The sequence below is a fragment of the Coregonus lavaretus genome (genome assembly GCF_964263955.1).
Source record: "Coregonus lavaretus genome assembly, chromosome: 2".
NCBI classification, from domain to species: domain Eukaryota; kingdom Metazoa; phylum Chordata; class Actinopteri; order Salmoniformes; family Salmonidae; genus Coregonus; species Coregonus lavaretus.
In genome coordinates, this window is record NC_139989.1 from 72,930,626 (window position 1) to 72,949,371 (window position 18,746).

The window sequence follows — 18,746 nt, forward strand, 5'->3', positions numbered from 1 at the left end:
TAGAAATGAAAGCACTTTATGTATCTAGTCCCCCACTTTTGAAGAAGTCATACGTATTTTGATAAATTCACTCATAGTGTATTAAAGTAGTCAAAAGTTTAGTATTTGGTCCCAAACTCGTTGGTTGCATTTGCAGTTTGTTTTGGTTGTGTTTTGGGTTATGTTTTGCCCGATAGTAACTGAATGGTGGATGATGACTGGAGTAATCTTCTGTCTAAGTGAGTAGATAACATGTTTCTAAACATTACTAAATTAATCCTGATGATGCCATGATTTAGAAAAATCATGAATGAATCATGAATAATAATGAGTGAGAAAGTTACAGAGGCTACAACAAAACATGCTAACCTCTCACCATTACCAATAACAGAGGGGGTATGATCCTTGTGCCTCTGTAACTTTCTCATTCATCATCATTCACGATTCATTCATGATTATTCATAATCATGGTAGCATCCACATGAATGTAGAGGTGTTCAGAAACATCTTCTATTCTTACTGACAATACAAGTGAAGTGACTCCAAAATGACAGGACATTATTCACCATTCAGTTTCTATTAGGAAAAACATCATCTAAAACACAACCAAGACAAACTGCAAATGTATTCAACAAGTTTGTAGAATCACAAGCTTGATGTAATCACCGTGGGTAAGGAATATGGGACCAAATACTAAACTTATGACTACTTTAATACAATATAAGTGAATATGTACAAATTATTACGACTTTTTCAAATGGGAGAACTAGATACATAAAGTGCTTTCATTTCAAAACAGTAACACAGATATGTATGAATACCCTCAAATAAAAGGTGACATTCTGTACTGTCACCTAATATGAAACATTATATCTCAAATCCAAGATGCTGGAGCATAGCACCAAATTTAAAACTGTAAGCTTCACTGTCCAAACACATATGGTGTGGACTATGTGTGCCTGGTAAACACATGTGGATCTGGTGAACAGTTATCACTTGTTGACCAACTACAGGAATACTGACCTCAGAGTCTCGAGTTTACAGTGGAGATTCCCCAGTCCAGCAGAGAGCAGCTTCACTCCTGAATCCTTCAGGTCATTGTTACTCAGATCCAGCTCTCTCAGGTGTGAGGGGTTTGACTTCAGAGCTGAGACCAGAGAAGAACAGCCTTCCTCTGTGACTAGACAGCCTGACAGCCTGCAAAGAGTCAAATCATATTAAAACCACACTGCAATTCTTTGGTGGTTAAAAATATATTTTTTCAACATTTTCAGATACATCAGAGTCCTGAAACCTGCCATATCTATTCATATATGTATATATACACACTACTACTAGTCGAGAGTTTGGACACACCTACACATTCAAGGGGTTTTCTTTATTTTTACTATTTTTGACATTGTAGAATAATAGTGAAGACATCAAAACTATGAAATAACACATATGGAATCATGTAGTAACCAAAAAAGTGTTTAACAAATCAAAATATATTTTAGATTCTTCAAATAGCCACCCTTTGCCTTGATGACAGCTTTGCACACTCTTGCCATTCTCTCAACCAGCTTCATGAGGTAGTCACCTGGAATGCATTTCAATTAACAGGTGTGCCTTCTTAAAAGTTAATTTGTGGAATTTTTTTCCTTCTTAATGCGTTTGAGCCAATCAGTTGTGTTGTGACAAGGTAGGGGGGGTATACAGAAGATAGCCCTATTTGGTAAAAGACCAAGTCCATTTATGGCAAGAACTGCTCAAATAAGCTACGAGAAATGACAGTCCATCATTACTTTAAGACATGACGGTCAGTCAATACGGAACATTTCAACAACTTTTAAAGTTTCTTCAAGTGCAGTCGTTAAAAATATCAAGCACTATGATGAAATTGGCTCTCATGAGGACCGCCACAGGAATGGAAGACCCAAAGTTACCTCTGCTGCAGAGGATAAGTTCATCAGAGTTACCAGCCTCAGAAATTGCAGCCCAAATAAATGCATCACAAAGTTCAAGTCACAGACACATCTCAACATCAACTGTTCAGAGGTGACTGTGTGAATCAGGCTTTCATGGTCGAATTGCTGCAAAGAAACCACTACTAAAGGACCCCAATAATAAGAAGAGACTTGCTTGGGCCAAGAATCACGAGCAATGGACATTACACAGGTGGACATTTGTCCTTTGGCCTGGAGTCCAAATTTGAGATTTTTGGTTCCAACCGCCGTGTCTTTGTGAGAAGCGGTGTGGGTGAACGGATGATCTCGGCATGTGTAGTTCCCACCGTAAAGCATGGAGGAGGAGGTGTTATGGTTTGGGGGTGCTTTGCTGGTGACACTGTCTGTGATTTATTTAGAATTCAAGGCACACTTAACCAGCATGGCTACCACAGCATTCTGCAGCGATACGCCATCCCATCTGGTTTGTGCTTAGTGGGACTATCATTTGTTTTTCAACAGGACAATGACCCAACACACTTCCAGACTGTGTAAGGAGAGGGATTGAGTGCTGCATCAGATGACCTGGCCTCCATAATCCCCCGACCTCAACCCAATTGAGATGGTTTGGGATGAGTCGGACGGCAGAGTGAAGGAAAAGCAGCCAACAAGTGCTCAGCATATGTGAGAACTCCTTCAAGACTGTTGGAAAAGCATTCCAGGTGAAGCTGGTTGAGAGAATGCCAAGAGTGTGCAAAACTGTCATCAAGACAAAGGGTGTCTATTTGAAGAATTTCAAATATAAAATATATTTTCATTTGTTTAACACTTTTTTGGTTACTACATTATTCCATATTTGTTATTCCATAGTTGTGATGTCTTCACTATTATTCTACAATGGAAAAAATTAAGACAAACCATTGAATGAGTTGTCACGAACGTCGTAAGGAATTGACCAAGGCGCAGCGTGTGAAACGAACATGGTACTTTATTTAGTTAAAGCACGACAAAACAAGAAACACGACTAGTGAAGTCCACAGTAACACTGACTGATAACGGAACAAAAACCCACAATCCTAAGGTGAACACTGACAGTTTAAATATGGCTCCCAATCAGAGATAACGAGCCGACAGCTGACACTCGTTACCTCCGATTGGGAGTCACATGACGAGACAAGACACTACAACCAAAACCAAACACAACCAAATGAACACACCCTATACCCAACACAACCAAATGAATACACCCTGGCTCAAACTACACAGTCCCGGAGCCAGAGCGTGACAGTACCCCCCCCCTAAAGGCGCGGACCGCGACCGCGCCTCAATAAGGGCTAAACAAGGGAGGGCTGGGTGGGCATACCTCCTCGGCGGTGGTTCTGGCTCCGGCCTTGATCCCCACTTCCTCTCCAACCCCCCAAAGTACCCCTGGTCCTGTCTAGCCCCGCTGGCCGGAGCCGGACTGACGACACGCGCCCCTGGCTTGGTGCGTGGAACAGGAATGGACCGGAATGGGCTGGCGACGCGCACCACAGACTTGGTGCGGAGAGCAGGAACGAGCCGGACAGGGCTGACGACGCACCCCGTAGGCTTGGTGCGTGGAGCAGGGACAGGCCGGGCAGGGCTGTCGACGCACACCGTAGACTTGGTGCGTGGAGCAGGAACAGGCCGGGCAGGGCTGTCGATGCACACCGTAGACTTGGTGCGTGGAGCAGGAACAGGCCGGGCAGGGCTGTCGACGCACACCGTAGACTTGGCGCGTGGAGCAGGAACAGGCCGGGCAGGGCTGTCGACGCACACCGTAGACTTGGTGCGTGGAGCAGGAACAGGCCGGGCAGGAATGTCGACGCACACCGTAGACTTGGTGCGTGGAGCAGGAACAGGCCGGGCAGGGCTGCCGACGCACACCGTAGACTTGGTGCGTGGAGCAGGAACAGGCCGGGCAGGGCTGTCGACGCACACCGTAGGCTTGGTGCGTGGAGCAGGGACAGGCCGGGCAGGGCTGGCGACGCACACCGTAGGCTTGGTGCGTGGAGCAGGGACAGGCCGGACTGGGCTGTCGACGCACACCGCAGGCCTGGTGCGTGAAGCAGGGACAGGCCGGACTGGGCTGGCGACGCACACCGTAGGCTTGGTGCGTGGAGCAGGGACAGGCCGAACCGGGCTGTGGAGACGGATAGGAGGCCTGGAGTGAATAGCGGCCACCACCCGTCCTGGCTGAATGCCTACCCTCACACACTCTGTGTGAGGCATCCGCACAGGACGTACAGGGCGGTGTACCCCTGGCCTGGTGGCCTTCTGAATCCGCCCCCTTTTCTCCTCCGTCAGCCCTGTGGCAGCCTCCTGCTGCCCAGTCGCCCATGCCGTGTGCCCCCCCCTAAAAAATTATTGGGGGTGCCTCTCGTCCTTCCGACGATGGCACTGCTGACGCCGCTGCTCCTCTCCTGCCTGGTTCTCCCCCTTCATAGCCCTCTGGTACCGGACGGCCTCCTCCTCGGTAATCTGCCCCCAACCGAGGAGGACATCCACCAGAGTCACCTCCTGCGTGTGTTCCTGGACACGCTGCTTGGTCGTTGTATGGTGGGTTTTTCTGTCACAAACGTCGTAAGGAATTGACCAAGGCGCAGCGTGTGAAACGAACATGGTACTTTATTTAGTTAAAGCACGACAAAACAAGAAACACGACTAGTGAAGTCCACAGTAACACTGACTGATAACGGAACAAAAACCCACAACCCTAAGGTGAACACTGACAGTTTAAATATGGCTCCCAATCAGAGATAACGAGCCGACAGCTGACACTCGTTACCTCCGATTGGGAGTCACATGACGAGACAAGACACTACAACCAAAACCAAACACAACCAAATGAACACACCCTATACCCAACACAACCAAATGAATACACCCTGGCTCAAACTACACAGTCCCGGAGCCAGAGCGTGACATGAGTAGGTGTGTCCAAACTTTTGACTGGTACTGTATATACATGAATTAATGTATCATTATTAACAGTAGATAACATGTTTCTAAACACTACTAAATTAATTATTGTGTGTGTGTGTCCAATGAGTGTGTGTTCATTGAGTGATACAGGAATACTGACCTCAGAGTCTCCAGTTTACAGTGGGGATTCCCCAGGACAGCAGAGAGCAGCTTCACTCCTGTATCCTTCATGACATTGTTACTCAGATCCAGCTCTCTCAGGTGTGAGGGGTTTGACTTCAGAGCTGAGACCAGAGAAGCACAGCCTTCCTCTGTGAGTCCACAGAATGACAGCCTGCAAAGACATCATCATGATTTCACAAACACACTGTTAATTTAACACCATTAGTGTAGAAGGACAATGGCAGATGCATTTGGTTTATTCTCTTAAACAACATATAGATTAATATTCCGTCTCCTAGAATTGTATGGTCATATTGTTATACTAATGTGAACATCAATGCATTGATTCAGTAAGTTTTTCAATATAATATAATATATTACATACATATTATAATATATATTTTTCTCTAAACTGAATATTTCTTCCTGATGATTAGTACTTAAATTTCATTTTATGTACTCACAGAGCAGCTCTGGAGGCTTTGACCACTGGCAGCAGCCTCAGAAGACCTTCCTCTGATCTGGAGTATTTATTCGGGTCAAACACATCCAGCTCCTTTTCTGAAGTCAGCAACACAAAGACCAGAGCTGACCACTGTGCAGGTGACAGTTTGGCTTCTGAGAGACTTCCTGATCTCAGGTATCTTTGGATCTCCTTCACTAGAGAATGGTCATTCAGTTCATTCAGACAGTGGAACAGATTGATGCACCTCTCTGGAGAGGGATTCTCCCTGATCTTCTCCTTGATGTACTTGACTGTTTCTTCATGGCTCTGTGAGCTGCTTCTTGTCTTTGTCAGGAGACCTCGTAAGTGCTTCTGATTGGACTCCAGTGAGAGGCCCAGAAGGAAGCGGAGGAACAGGTCCAGGTTTCCCGTCTCACTTTGTAAGGCTTTATCCACAGCACTCTTGTAGAAGGTAACTTTACGCTTGTGTCTGATCCTCACAGAAAAAATACTGGACGTTGATTGAGGTTTGGCCATTAGATTCTCATTGTTGTTGATGAATGAGAGGAACACATATACAGCAGCCAGAAACTCCTGAATGCTCAGATGCACGAAGCAGTACACCTTGTCCTGGTACAGCCCACATTCCTCTTTAAAGAGCTGTGTGCACAATCCTGAGTACACTGAGGCTTCGTTGACATCAATGCCAGCCTCTTTCAGGTCTTCTTCATAGAAAATCAGATTGCCATTCATAAGCTGTTGAAAAGCCAGTTTTCCCAGTGACAGAATGCTCTCTTTATTCCAGTGTGGACCAGTCTCTTCTTTCCCAAGATACTTTTCATTCTTCTGTTCGGTATGAAACTCCACAAGGTGTGAGTACATCTCAGTCAGAGTCTTGGGCATCTCTTCTCTCTTATGTTTCAGCATGTGTTCAAGGACGATTGCAGAAATCCAACAGAAGACTGGAATGTGGCACATGATGTGGAGGCTCCTTGATGTCTTTATGTGTGAGATGATTCTGCTGGCCAGGTCCTGATCACTGAATCTCTTCCTGAAGTACTCCTCCTTCTGTGGGTCATTGAACCCTCGTACCTCTGTCACCTGGTCAACACACCCTGAAGGGATCTTATTGGCCGCTGCAGGTCGGGTAGTTATCCAGAGGAGAGCAGAGGGAAGCAGATTTCCCTTGATGAGATTTGTCAGCAGAACATCCACTGAGGTTGACTTTGTGACGTCACAACAGATCTTGTTCTTCTAGAAGTCTAGGGGCAGTCGGCACTCATCCAGACCATCAAAGATGAACAGAACTTTGTACTTGTCGTAGTTGGAGATTCTTGATTCTTTGGTTTCCATTGAGAAGTGATTGAGAAGTTCAATCAACGTGTGTTTTTCCTTTTTCATCAAATTCAGCTCCCGAAAAGGGAATGAAAATACAAATTGGACATCCTGATTTGCTTTTCCTTCAGCCCAGTCCAGAATGAACTTCTGCACAGAGACTGTTTTTCCAATGCCAGCGACTCCTTTTGTCAGCACAGTTCTGATAAGTTTGTCTTGTCCAGTTAAGGGTTTGAAGATGTCGTTACATTTGATTGCAGTCTCTGGTCTTGCTTGTTTCCTGGTTGTTGTCTCAATCTGTCTCAGCTCATGTTCATTATTGACCTCTCCTGTTCCACCCTCTGTGATGTAGAGCTCTGTGTAGATCTTATTGAGAAGTGTTGGGTTTCCTTGTTTAGCAATCCCCTCAAATACACATTGAAACTTATTCTTTAGATTAGATTTGAGTTCAAGTTGGCAAATCACAGCAAGATCATCTGAATGAAGAAATAACACAGAGGATATTAATATTACGTCTGTTTTAAAGCCTACAGTATTCTAGGACTGTTATGACATTTTAAATTATAATAATTTATTCGCTTAACTGACTGTATAAATGTTTTCATAATGCATTACAGACTGGTGTGACTGATTATATTATTATTCTCTCTCTCTCTCTCTCTCTCTCTCTCTCTCTCTCTCTCTCTCTCTCTCTCTCTCTCTCTCTCTCTCTCTCTCTCTCTCTCTCTCTCTCTCTCTCTCTCTCTCTCTCTCTCTCTCTCTCTCTCTCTCTCTCTCTCTCTCTCCTCTTCTCTCTGTCTAAATGACTCAACACAACACATCCCTGCTGCTACTTGATGAGGTCACTAGGTGTTGTGTTAAGGCTGCTACAATATCACTGAGTTACACAGCTACTTTAGCTGTACTTTAGCTACAGCTTTTAAATGTTCTAAAACAGCATTCAACATGAGGCAGACAGCTCTTACTTTTCTCCAGTGTGTCAGCAAGCTCCTTCTGGTTCATTTTCCTCAGGACGTGCAGTGTGATCTTCAGAGCCCCTTCTCTGGCACTGCTCTCCTGCTTCTCATCTTCAGCATCCACCACTTCCTTATCCTGCTTCTGACTCTTAAAGCCTTCTGGGAGTTCTGGACTAAGAATCCTCTTGAACATCTTCAGCTCGTTCTTCACAAATGTCATAATATTCTCTTCAAGCAACTGAAATAAATCAAGTAAATCAGTTAAGCAAGAGACTAAATGCTTTCTCATTAACACATGAATGAATGATTGACAGATCACCTTTACTTGAGGTAAACAAAAACAAATGTACATAACAGGACCACATACACTGAATATGGAGGCCAGGTCTGTTTGATGACTCTGGGAAGACTGACCAATGAGAATCTCTGACTCTGATCTCTCCTGTTGGTTTCTGTGGACAAAACATCAGATTACATCTCCTCATCCAGGGAGTACACACACACACACACACACACACACACACACACACACACACACACACACACACACACACACACACACAGGGAGGGAATGTTGTGTTTGTTTAATATTGTTTCAGGACTATGAAAATGGAAAAAAGGTTTAGCCTATGGATTATGAAAACAACAATATTAAATGGGAAAATGGGAGAGGAGAAATGACTAGAGACAGTGTTGTTTAACTCACTGACCATGACCCATGAGTTATTCTTACCTTTGTTCACTAGAAAAGTCTCCCACTCTAAACTCTATAGGTTGATCCATAGACCGGTCACTCTTCATGGACACACAGCTGGGTACAGGGGAGGCTGGTCTCTCCTGCTTGATTGGACTTCAACACAACAGAGACAAACATTACATCTCTCATCTACTCTGAGCTCAGATGGGGAAACATAAGAAGAGTTTAATTCCAAAACGCTATATATCAATTTTCAGAAATGTTGGTAAATTATCTTTTATTGTTTAAAGAAATTATGAAAGAGATTGGTGTGTTTTTTCACTATCTAATCATGGCATGGGATTGTTCAACGACAGACATGTATTTGTTTAAAATCTATCACTTGATGGTTTCATTTCAGACAGACAAATAATCCTGTTTTTTTGCAAAATGCTATATATCTGCCTCACTATCAGAGAAATAAGTAGTACTGCTAGGTTTTACGCAGTAGTAATATATATATCTGCCTCACTCTCAGAGAAATAAGTAGTACCGCTAGGTTTTACACTGTAATAATATATCTTCCTCACTCTCAGAGAAATAAGTAGTACTGCTAGGTTTTACACTGTAATAATATATCTTCCTCACTCTCAGAGAAATAAGTAGTACTGCTAGGTTTTACACAGTATTAATATATATCTGCCTCACTCTCAGAGAAATAAGTAGTACTGCTAGGTTTTACACAGTCAAATGTAACAAATAACTACATTTCTTAACAAAAATCTGTCCAAATGTACAAAATTCAATACAGTAATATGAGATCTGTACGTAAAACATTACATTTTTGTCATTTAGCAGATGTTCTTATACAAAAGCATCTTAAGGCTAAGTTTGTTGATAGAACATTCGTAGGAACATTGTTAAATCTCTGAGCTGGTTCAAAAAACCGTTGTTATTAACGTTGCACTTGAAAACGCTCATATCTATAGAACTCTATATAACTCTGTAGAACTCTATATAACTCTGTAGAACTCTATAGAACTATGTAGAACTCTGTAGAACTCCGTAGAACTCTGTAGAACTCTGTAGAACTCTGTAGAACTCTATATAACTCTGTAGAACTCTATAGAACTCTATAGAACTCTGTAGAACTCTGTAGAACTCTGTAGAACTCTGTAGAACTCTATAGAACTCTGTAGAACTCTGTAGAACTCTATAGATCTCTATAGAACTCTATAGAACTCTGTAGAACTCTATAGAACTCTATAGAACTCTATAGAACTCTGTAGAACTCTATAGAACTCTGTAGAACATCGTCGTTAGATGTAGAAAGTTGTGAATCCTTAGAAACTTTTTTTTTTTTCATGCGTCACTTTAAACACAGAAGATCTCCCCTAAGCATAGAATCACATGGTTGACCCCCTGGTTCCGCTCTAGGTTTCTTCCTAGGTCCCTGCCTTTCTAGGGAGTTTTTCCTAGCCACCGTGCTTCTACATCTGCATTGCTTGCTCTTTGGGGTGTTAGACTGGGTTTCTATATAAGCACTTTGTGACAACTGCTGATGTAAAAAATGTCTTCTGGGAAGGCATATGAAGCACTGCTAACGCAAGAGGAACGACTGAAAAAGCATTTAACAGATTACTGTGATGTTTATTATTACTCTTGTTATTTACTCCTAAAAGCTTGTGCCGTCAGCGGCAGCAAGCACTCTGCCTTCTAGCACAAGCGAGGGGCATGTTGAGGTACATTTGCTAACCGGGAGGGTTGCATGATGTAATTTATTGGCCGGCTGGAAGACGCACTCTTGTCTTATCTATTCCGAGGTTGTTTAATCGCAATATTAGATATTTCATAATGCATGTATACTAGGGTTGAGGTTGGAGCATCTGACTAGTGATTATTTACCCGGGGTTCAACACCTGCTATAGTCACTATTTAATTGCTCTTCCAAAAGCATCACAGGCCTAATACGAGATATATAGCTAACTAAAGTAATGAGTGACCATTTTAGACATGGGACATATAGTATTTGGTTGCATGCTATTTTATGTCAATCATATTGCTGCTTGTAGCCTATAACTGATGCTTCATGGTCTTATGCTGCCATCTATTGGAAATATTTAGCATTACAAGTTATTAATTTACGTACGGACATTAGTGAGGCAGCTGAAAAATAAAGTGTATTTTTCTTGTTAATTCCTTTGATCAGTCTCAAACCTGCCCCACCTATCCCATGGCAATTGCTGGACTTTCACACAGAGGTTACTAGGTCACCCAATTCAAACCATATTAGAAAAATAACACAAATGTGTCTAAGTGTTCTGCCTTGCAATAATAAATATCATAAAATAACTAATTAAAAAAAAAAAACTGCAAAACGCTTAGACAGGTTTTGAGTAACAAAAGAATACTATAATTGTATTTACTAAGTTAATATTATTAGTAAAATAGTTTATAAAAGTGTTCTAGGCTACCCTACCCTAGAATTAGGGTTACGGTTAATGCTAAAATAGGTTATACCTAGGGTTAGAGTTTCTGTATAGCACTTTGTGACATCTGCTGGTGTAAAAAGGGCTTTATAAATACATTTGATTGATTGTTAGGTTTAGGGTTTATATGGCAAAAAACAGTATGGGTTTATGGCACTCTTGCTCCTCCTTGTGGCCGTATGTGGGTACTACATAACTAATTCATCACATTTACATTTTTTTAAAGTCACGGGTCTCCCGGTCGCGGCCGGCTACAACAGTCTGGATTCTAGTGGCCTTAGACCACTGCAAGAGACCTGACACTTCATGACACTTGCTAGGCTTAGGCTCATAATCTGAGGTAGCAACTGCGTCTGATCTACAAATCCATTAGCTAGACCACCCGATTAGACAACAATCACCCCATTATACCCATTTGGTTTGCAACTCAGTGAACCTGCGCAGCATTCGCTCAATTTGATGCCTATGAACAAAGATTTCGATGCATATCAAATTACCCAGCAGCCATTTAGAAACCACAAGTTGTCAAAAAAATGGTTATTTCTTAATAAAAAAATGTCTTCTGGCTGTTTAAAATCGGCCACATCTTGAAAAAGAGGACAGGGACATGCGTTTTGTTTAGATTATACACTTTAAAAACAACAACAAATATGGTTAACCATGACCAGAAAATGTTTAATGTTTGATGGCTATCCGCCAGCCATCGCCTCCTTAAACTGTGTCTCACCTCACTATAGGTGACCACAACATGTACGCAGGTGAACAGTGTGCTATAACCTTGTTAATAATAAGTTACCTGAGGTAAACCTACAGGGTTAATGCTCACCAAGTAGCCGTAACCTTGTTAATAATAAGTTACCTGAGATAAACCTACAGGGTTAATGCTCACCAAGTAGCCGTAACCTTGTTAATAATAAGTTACCTGAGGTAAACCTACAGGGTTAATGCTCACCAAGTAGCCATAACCTTGTTAATAATAAGTTACCTGAGGTAAACCTACAGGGTTAGCGCTCACCAAGTAGCGGTAACCTTGTTAATAATAAGTTACCTGAGGTAAACCTACAGGGTTAACGCTCACCAAGTAACCTTAACCTTGTTAATAGTCAGTAACCTGAGGTAAACCTACAGGGTTAATGCTCACCAAGTAGCCGTAACCTTGTTAATAATAAGTTACCTGAGGTAAACCTACAGGGTTAATGCTCACCAAGTAGCCGTAACCTTGTTAATAATAAGTTACCTGAGGTAAACCTACAGGGTTAATGCTCACCAAGTAGCCATAACCTTGTTAATAATAAGTTACCTGAGGTAAACCTACAGGGTTAATGCTCACCAAGTAGCCGTAACCTTGTTAATAATAAGTTACCTGAGATAAACCTACAGGGTTAATGCTCACCAAGTAGCCGTAACCTTGTTAATAATAAGTTACCTGAGGTAAACCTACAGGGTTAATGCTCACCAAGTAGCCATAACCTTGTTAATAATAAGTTACCTGAGGTAAACCTACAGGGTTAGCGCTCACCAAGTAGCGGTAACCTTGTTAATAATAAGTTACCTGAGGTAAACCTACAGGGTTAACGCTCACCAAGTAGCCTTAACCTTGTTAATAGTCAGTAACCTGAGGTAAACCTACAGGGTTAGCGCTCACCAAGTAGCGGTAACCTTGTTAATAATAAGTTACCTGAGGTAAACCTACAGGGTTAACGCTCACCAAGTAGCCTTAACCTTGTTAATAGTCAGTAACCTGAGGTAAACCTACAGGGTTAATGCTCACCAAGTAGCCGTAACCTTGTTAATAATAAGTTACCTGAGGTAAACCTACAGGGTTAATGCTCACCAAGTAGCCGTAACCTTGTTAATAATAAGTTACCTGAGGTAAACCTACAGGGTTAATGCTCACCAAGTAGCCATAACCTTGTTAATAATAAGTTACCTGAGGTAAACCTACAGGGTTAATGCTCACCAAGTAGCCGTAACCTTGTTAATAATAAGTTACCTGAGATAAACCTACAGGGTTAGCGCTCACCAAGTAGCGGTAACCTTGTTAATAATAAGTTACCTGAGGTAAACCTACAGGGTTAACGCTCACCAAGTAGCCTTAACCTTGTTAATAGTCAGTAACCTGAGGTAAACCTACAGGGTTAACGCAGGCAGGTCTCATTGATAACAATAGTGAAGCTGGCATTGTGACGCAGAACAATGGGCTGGGAATAGAATGTTCTCAAGGCGAGTCGGTGCCACGGAGCTCAATAGAACTAATAGGAGCTGGTAGGGTGAAAAATGCCCAAACATAAGGACTGTTTTTTTCGCAATTACTTCATAACCAGGGACAGAAGGTAATATTATGAAACTGGGCTCCATGGCGGATGCAATTAACTAATTTTATCAGAAATAAACGTTGTAAAATTTTTTACTTGAGGCGCCCCGAAAATAATATTCAAAAAGTTCAGTCCTTGGACACAGAGGGGTTAAACACCAAAGTTACCGTCCATCTAGTGAAAAGAGGAGAACCGGACAGAGGGAGCGTAGGAAGCCAGCATCCATCAACGAGAGAGGGAGAAGCCCTCCACGGGATTTAACAGGTGGAAGAAACAACCAGGGAGCTCCATCGGTCCACAAGAAATGCAGGCAGCCAGTGATGATGTAGTGGTAGCTAGGATAACTAGGATGCTGCTGGTAGAGTAGCTAGCTTAGCTAGCTGTACCGACTAGCTTGGCTAGCTAGCAGGTCGTGCGTCTGTCCCTCGTCTCGAGGATGATGACGAATCCGGTTAACCGAGTGAAAAGGATCTGGCTACACTCATACTGTCCCTGACCAAAAAGAAAATTGAACAATAAAGTTCGATGTCTCAACACTGTATCAAACTCCGCCGTTGTTCCCCAACATCACCTCAGCCCACTCAGCGCGTAACTGGACAATATGCTTGGCGCAACACCGTACGTGGACGCGGACAGTTCTGTACGGGGACGCGGGCAGTTCCAGAACGCGGACATGAGCAGAGCAACACAATAAACTAAACCCAGTCTTTACAGTGGCTTACATTATTAATATTCATTTATTTATTTTTATATGTAAAACAAACATTCTAAGTTATTTTATAACAATATTTTGAGATCTGGGCCCATATCCACAAAGTGTCTCAGAGTAGAAAATGTGTTGTATAAGTGCTGACAATAAAGACTTCTACTCTTATGGGTATAAATTAAAGCTATGCATGAAGCCTCTAGTCCCACCTAGTCGGCAGATATTTAGGACACCTCATGAGCTGTCCTAACCAGTTAAGAGTTAACAGCAGGTGTCTTGATAATACTATAGAATAATGCAGTGAGTCAGTGGTTCCTGTGCCACATGTAACTGCTTTGGAGTAGTTAAAATAATGTTTCTATACTTCTATATGATCAATCCATAAATAATATAGACCTACATGGAACAGTTTCTCTTCAGCATTTGACAATGATTTCTGTATAATAATTATGTATAATAAATGTTGGTGATTCAATAGCCTAGTTAATCATTACATGTCTTTTAACACACTATCTATGTTTTGCTCAGTCTGGCAGTAACCCAGAACTATCAGAGGCTCTCTCTTGTGGCTGCTGCTGAAGACAACTGCATGTATGTTATCATAATAATGATGTCTGCATAACATTTTGTCTTCATTTTGGCAGATTAACTCATGCTTATTTCAGAATATTAACTCAGGTTTTCGCTCAGCGGCAAATGAGTTGGAGCTGTGGCAGGTGTTGGACCTGTGGCCGAAAAGTGTCCAGTTTGAATCCCTGGCCGGGCGCTGGAAAGAACGGGCGGAATTGATCTGACCCCTGGAGGGCTGCTGGGTCCACGTCCTCAAAACAATCACCTTTCGTTGGGCCCTTGAGCAAGGCCCTTAACCCCACAACATGCTCTCCATCCAGGGGCGCTGCACTGCAGCTTGAACCTGTGCTGGTCTCAACTGTATGTGTGAGGTCTGCTGTTTGGGGTGGTTATGAACGGAGCAGAAAATACATTTTTGTTGTTTGCTGGAACTAATGGACAAAGTTGTACTGTATTGTAATGTATTGTAAAGAAGTCAGCCAGAGTTGGGCCATCGTTCGAACAAAGAGATGCCTCCCTGGCCACCAGTGTGTTTGAATATAACGAAGATAAATTCTACCCCCCATACAATACTTTTATACACAGTAATTACTTTTTTATATATATAATAATAATAATTAATTATACACATTACATTTTGGATAGATAGTACTCAGACATCTATAGTGTTTACAGTAATGACTATTACCGATCATGATCTTTTTTAATCCCACCCCTCTGCTACTCTCAGCCCCGCCCACCTATCTCCGTAGAACATCCTCTTTTGATTTCCACCTGCCATATTTTTTTCAGCTGCGCTGTGATGTCTTACATGCATTTTTAACCTTTCTAGTCGCATAGTATCCACAGACTGTAAGTTAAAGATCAATATTTTTCATAAAAGTATTGTTCTATTGTTGATTGACTGACTATGGCTTTCCAAATCCCCAGCACTGCTATTTCTAAGGATCATTTTTAATGAATATTGGGATTTTTCAACCATTCCTATTTTCCTATAAATTATATTCTTAGCTAAAAATATTCCTATTTAATAGTAGTAGCCATAATTCATAAATGGCACCATGCAGGGTTCTATATGGAGCCATTTTGGTTCAGGGAAGAAGAACCTCTAGAGTTCTGATTAAAGAACCCTATAAAAGGTTTCTATATAGAACTTTTAGTGGTTCCATATATTAAGCAAGCAATAGAACCCTTGTTGTTTAAAACAGGAGTGAAGAGTGTGTTGATTTGACGGTAGTATTGTCAAAATTCCGCTTGTAACAACGATCAGAATTAGTAAAAACAATAAGGTTCTGCATGACATCATATTAGACAATAACTAAGAGTAGGATCAATGATTGTGTCATGCAAAACTTCTATAGATGTGTGTGTATGCTGGTAAGGATGTGTCTGTGTGTGTGTGTGTGTGTGTGTGTGTGTGTGTGTGTGTGTGCTGGTGAGACAACCACATATCACAGTCAAATATACAGGATACAAACATTTCATTCCAGCTATATAGCGTTTTGTTTAACAAAAATTAATACGCAAAAATCTATTAATTAAAATCTTAGAACAACAATATTTTACACGCACATGAAGGTACCCATAAGCAATCATTTCTGATGTAAAATAACAAACGTGAAAAAATTGTGGATATAACGTTTTAGAAATAAACTCCTTATAAATTCTTAAACAACATTGTCATCTCACCTCTTAGCTTTGGTGTCATGTCCCCCAGAGAGACTCATTTTAGAGGCAGGGACCCCCTCCTCTCTCTCCCCAGAGAGACTCATTTTAGAGGCAGAGCCCCCCTCCTCTCTCTCCCCAGAGAGACTCATTTTAGAGGCAGAGCCCCCCTCCTCTCTCTCCCCAGAGAGACTCATTTTAGAGCACTGACCCCTAAACAGAGATCCAACAGTTTGGTTGTAGTTAACACAGTGACAACTAATTATTGAAGGTCAATTGTTCTATTTTATTCATTATCTCTTAGAAATAAAACATTTACTAACAGACACGTCCAAACAGTCAGGTGATTTAATGCAATCACATCAACACGGAGTTTAGTGAGCAGGTAGCTTAGTGGGTAAGAGCGTTGTGCCAGTAACCGAAAGGTTGCTGGTTCTAATCCCCGAGCCGACTAGGTGAAAAATCTGTCGATGTGCCCTTAAGCAAGGCACTTAACCCTAATTGCTCATGTAAGTCGCTCTGGATAAGAGCGTCTGCTAAATGACTAAAATGTCAAATGTCATGACTGATATTGTTAACCTTTTCTCCATGTAGTGGAACTAATAATAACAATAGTAATAATAATAATAATGGGGGATTGATGGAAGTTACAATCTATCTGAAATATTAAAGCTGATCTAAAACTAAAATAAAATAAAATAAAAATGATAATAATGTCTCACTTTCTCTTGTAATAATTCCACTCATTCTAGTGTGTTGCTTTGTTCAACAGGTCTGCTATTATTATGATATTATTTAATTTAATTCATAATATCAATGTTAAGAAAAGTACGTTCAGGTTTCATACCAAATCACACAGGAAGCAGGAGCTCATTGTAATTTAGAAAACAACAAATGTTCTGATATTCTGAAAGATGATTTAGAACTATGATACATTAACATTTTTACAAATTGTAAAATAACCACGATATATACGAATCCTATAATACGAGATATGAACAACAATATGTTTTTGAATCTGACTTGCCTATGCCCAGTAAGCGCCATTTTGTATCATTGAACTGTCACGTACCTGTCCCAGGTGAAATGGACTGTTAGATCTGAGTGTTTTACTGTCATTCTCTATATTATAATAACACCATATATTTAATTTCCCTACACACTTTACAATAATCCCTTGGAAGAGTCTTACCTTGTAGCCTGTATTCACAACCAGAACATGTCAAATCATTGAGATATTTTCCGTTCTGCTGAGAGAGCACCTTCCTGATGACAAGTGGCTCTGTATCTGTGTTCTAGGTACAGTTGATCTTTGGATGCAATAATATCTGGTCAAAGTCTAGTGGCACAACACCATAGTATAGCATTAACATAACAGTAGTTTAACCTTTGGCCAGTAAAGGCCATGGCATACTTTACAATGTTGAATCATTATGATGGATCCAGTTTCAACATATCTCTAACTTTGAACCATAAAATGGGGTCCCAAATTATTGACTCCCTTGATAAAGATGAGTAAAAATGACTGTATAAAATAAATCATTCCAATACTGAGCTATATTGGATGCCAAAAAAAATGGAAATTAAATGATTTTATACAATTGCTAAGAGAAATTGCTCAGAGAAAGAGATTTTGTTTAACAAAAAATAAAAAAATACTCAAAAAGGTAGGGGTCAAATTTGACACTCCCTTTCAATACCTCCCTTGTGAGGATAACGGCATTGAGCCTTTATCTAAAATGTTTTATGAGTTGGAGAACACTTTGGGAGTGATTTTAGACCTTTCTCCATACAGAATCCTTCCAAATGGCCAACTACAGGAAGGTAAAGGTACAACTAAACACACAATAAAGAAACAAATCTCCCTAATTGACAGGAGGCTTGATTCTTAGTCATTTACCCACCGGCCTCTTACTACTATCCCAATGTATACATTCTACCAACATCATACATAAATAATCCCTGGTAGGATCCTTACTACTATCCCAATGTATACATTCTACCAACATCATACATAAATAATCCCTGGTAGGATCCTTACTACTATCCCAATGTATACATTCTACCAACATCATACATAAATAATCCCTGGTAGGATCCTTACTACTATCCCAATGTATACATTCTACCAACATCATACATAAATAATCCCTGGTAGGATCCTTACTACTATCCCAATGTATACATTCTACCAACATCATACATGAATAATCCCTGGTAGGATCCTTACTACTATCCCAATGTATACATTCTACCAACATCATACATGAATAATCCCTGGTAGGATCCTTACTACTATCCCAATGTATACATTCTACCAACATCATACATAAATAATCCCTGGTAGGATCCTTACTACTATCCCAATGTATACATTCTACCAACATCATACATAAATAATCCCTGGTAGGATCCTTACTACCATCCCAATGTATACATTCTACCAACATCATACATAAATAATCCCTGGTAGGATCCTTACTACTATCCCAATGTATACATTCTACCAACATCATACATAAATAATCCCTGGTAGGATCCTTACTACTATCCCAATGTATACATTCTACCAACATC

At 41.1% G+C, this 18,746-nt stretch overlaps 1 pseudogene across 1 annotated transcript in view; it reads right to left on the reverse strand.

The window, feature by feature from the left end:
• The window catches only part of LOC311150762 (NLR family CARD domain-containing protein 3-like), an 18,181-nt pseudogene extending 605 nt beyond the window's left edge, over window positions 1-17,576 (reverse strand). Inside the window, exons 1-7 of the transcript in view lie at window positions 17,362-17,576; window positions 16,194-16,382; window positions 8,482-8,598; window positions 8,116-8,200; window positions 7,759-7,986; window positions 5,477-7,266; window positions 1,003-1,176 (exon numbers count right to left, since the gene is read on the reverse strand). The product of the transcript in view is annotated as an NLR family CARD domain-containing protein 3-like (transcript). The remainder of the gene's footprint in view (window positions 1-1,002; window positions 1,177-5,476; window positions 7,267-7,758; window positions 7,987-8,115; window positions 8,201-8,481; window positions 8,599-16,193; window positions 16,383-17,361) is intronic.
• Window positions 17,577-18,746: the final 1,170 nt, after the last annotated feature.